Source organism: Leuresthes tenuis, unplaced genomic scaffold, assembly GCF_036924035.1.
Source record: "Leuresthes tenuis unplaced genomic scaffold, fLeuTen1.0.hap1 SCAF_20, whole genome shotgun sequence".
Classification (NCBI taxonomy): domain Eukaryota; kingdom Metazoa; phylum Chordata; class Actinopteri; order Atheriniformes; family Atherinopsidae; genus Leuresthes; species Leuresthes tenuis.
Genome location: NW_027325374.1, coordinates 18,599,592 through 18,602,795, shown reverse-complemented (window position 1 = coordinate 18,602,795; position 3,204 = coordinate 18,599,592). Strand labels below are relative to the sequence as shown.

General features: G+C 43.2%; 1 long non-coding RNA gene across 1 annotated transcript; it reads right to left on the bottom strand.

Annotated features, from left to right (window-relative positions):
* Nucleotides 1–865: 865 nt before the first annotated feature.
* LOC140278372 (uncharacterized) lies at nt 866–2,527 on the bottom strand. Its single transcript, XR_011909189.1, has 2 exons — nt 2,423–2,527; nt 866–2,233 (listed from the first exon to the last, which is right to left on the bottom strand). It is a non-coding gene; the product is annotated as an uncharacterized lncRNA (long non-coding RNA).
* Between the last annotated feature and the right edge of the window lie 677 nt (nt 2,528–3,204).

The window sequence follows — 3,204 nt, the reverse complement described above, 5'->3', positions numbered from 1 at the left end:
GCGGGAAGATGAGGATAAAAATATCAAGAGTAGCATTAGTGCACATACACACATATCTGTAGCTGCTGCTGCACATGATAATTATAGCAACTTTATGCAAAAAGTTTGACCCCATCTAATGCCCAGTAAACAATTCATCCAACAGATGATATCAAATAACATCAATAAAATACAATAATCACGAGAGCTGACATGAAGCTGCTGGGTCTACCTCAGATCCACATAATCTGCTGGTAATAACCGTATACTTTTAAACAGTAGCTATTCTGGTGAGTTTATCTGCTACATATTGGCTCCACAACAAAGACGGAGAGAACCGCCCGGCAGCTTAGAGAAACATATAGATGTAGTATATGGGATTTATGTAGTAACAATGTTAGAGCAAATTCATCAAGATGGGCTTTCACAATAGCTACCACTCTTTTAAGCGAAACTGATTGGTAAAGAATGACAAGTTATATCTCGTTAAGCATGTAATTGTTTAGAGCTTTCTCGAAGAGAGGGAGAGTTGAAGGAACAATGGATTGAAAGAATTGAATTTTTTTCCGTGCTGCTCACATGTTTGGTTCAGCATGGCCTCAGCATTGGATAAATCAGTAAGGCAAGGACGTGGACGTGACACTTTTTCTTTATTGGTCTGTGCTCGCTGACTTGTCTATAATGGGATTTCCTTGCCAAACAACGTATAAATCATAATGACAAGTCCAAGACTACTGGGGGAAGCAATTTCAGTTTCAGGGGCTGAAAATGCAAAAAAGTAATAAACCAAAGTGTTTTTTTTTCTTCCTTTTCATTAATGAGGCAAACCGGAAAGCTTGGTGGCAGGAAGTAGACATGTTGACGTTTGTACCCGATGGCTTTCTATGAGAGATTTAAACACAGAATATTTTCCAACCTGGGTAAACATGCTAGCTTGTGTGTGATTATGCCCTACTCCATGGCCCCTTTTCATATAGAAACCCTCTCAACTTCCCCGTACTTTCACCTAATGAGCAGCTGCTCTTCAACAGTTGGGGACTGGAAGTCATATGTGCTGAAAAATACCTCCTTTGTAGCGAGACAAAATCGTGTTTTATGTAGCTCTGAGGGGCAGCTGCCATCAGGAGCTTCTCTTTTAATCAGGTTCCCTCAGTTCGAGAAAAACTGTTGTACCCTCCTAAACCAATTGCACAGTTAAACTGGCATGCATAAGCACAAACACAAACATCTGACAGTTTGCTCAATACGTCTGCTCAGGTCACTCCTGGCATCTGGATGTGTTTATCCAGGCGTGCTTGCTTGGAGGGAACTTTTTTTTACCTGAAAGAGTAAGGTTTCAGTGTGACACTTTTTTTCTGCTCAGAATGGAGGTGCTGCCTTTGCTAAATGGCATACATACAGTAACTGTAACTTTTAGAAAATCCCATTGACATAGTGATTATAACAGCACAATCAAAGTCTTAAACAGTGAGCACAGAAAGGGTAACTATCTATGACCCTACAACTCGGCCTTCTTTGTTAGTTCATTCTGGTTCAAAGTGGTCTGTCCGTACTAAAAAGAAGCCGCCCCTCTGTCACAAAGTACCGGGATCAGCAGTGAAGAATCCATTCTCTTTCTTCTTCCTCTTCCTCAGTCTGTGGGCCCTCCAACAAACAGCTGCCACAAGCAGCATCACCACTCCAGCACACAGCAGTGCCACTGACACCACTTTGGTTTGGAGCAGCGTGTTAAAGGTGAATGTCACCCCGGTACCCGCCATTCCAATCACAAGAGATATCACGCCAAACGGGAACACGCACCGGTACCAGGACTTCTCTGTCCCACCTGTAGCCTGGGCAAGTCTCTCTAAAGTCGGAAGAGACTCTGGAGGCTTAGCATGTCCCCTTCCAAGGCTTTCCTCTCCTTCCCCTCCATCTTCACAGCCATTCAAACTCTGGTTCTGGTTGTCAGAGTCTTGGGGTAAGGTATTGGCCTCACTGTTGTTGCCAAAGTCCAGATGGAGGACTGAGGCCGGTGGCTGACGGCCCGAGGAGCAGCCCATAACGGAACTGCTATCCCTGAGAAATGATGGGAGAAAGGCTGCCTGCAGTTGGTTCTCCGATGAATGCTTCTGTAGTGCCACTTATGACGTTACAGGGGGGTTTCTCTGAAGCTGCTTCTGGTGCTGCCAATACCAGGGAGGTTGCTACTGTTGTTGCTCTTAAGACTTGCTCCCAGCATGTGCTTGCAGCTGGAAGGATGGAGAGACAAGAGCTGAAAATAGAGAGCATGGATGGAAGAAAAATTTAGGATCGTATAGAGGATAAAACATAACAACTGGACGAACAATTTGAGCTGGGTTTCAGACTGAAACATTCACCTTGAAAAAAGCTAAATATGCAAAAGATCACAAGACAGAAAAATCTCTTTCACCCAGATCAGCTGCAAAGAGGACGCACTCACCTTTTATTTTCCGTGTCCATCAATGGGGGAATGTTTTCAGCGCAGCTTCGTCTGCTGAGCTGCCTGCATGGTGTGTGTGTTGTGATGCCGACGTTCACACAGTATATAATCGCGGAGGGGAGGAGGGGGGGCCTGTTGGAAGTGTCGGACATGATGAAAGCATCTGATTGGCTCCCTCAGCAGACTGTTTCAGAGAGGAGGGGTGGCAGTGAGGTTCAGCCGTTCAGGACTCTCATTCACTGATATTATTCATTATTTAGAGTGATGAGGAATTTGAGATGGTTCCTATGTAGTGCCTTTTTCATGGTCTGCAGGGATCAAACTGGAGCAGGTGACACGATATAGATACCATGTGACAGTCAAACTGGTGAAACTTGAAATGCCTTCAACAGTGCATTCTTATCAAAACTTGCTTTCATGATCAATTGCATCCCTGGTTTGGCTGGAAATGCATAGACTGCAATGTTTTTTCTCAAATACTTCCAATAGTTTATATTTTTATGATTATAATGTTCTCTTTTTTTAAAAAAGGCCATTCAAGATATCTGCCTCAGACAGAATATCATTACTGTTTAGTGGGAATCTTGTATTCCCAGGACATCGACTTACCGACAGAGGCAACAGCAGTGACATCTCTTTCAAGTTTTTACTGAGGTAAAAAAATGGAATGATTGAATATTTACAAAAAACACTGAAATTGGTTTAAAGGTTTTTTTCTCCCATGGCAGCAGAGATGTGTAATTCAGGAATTGTATTAAACCGTCTGCATGACTATAACTGAC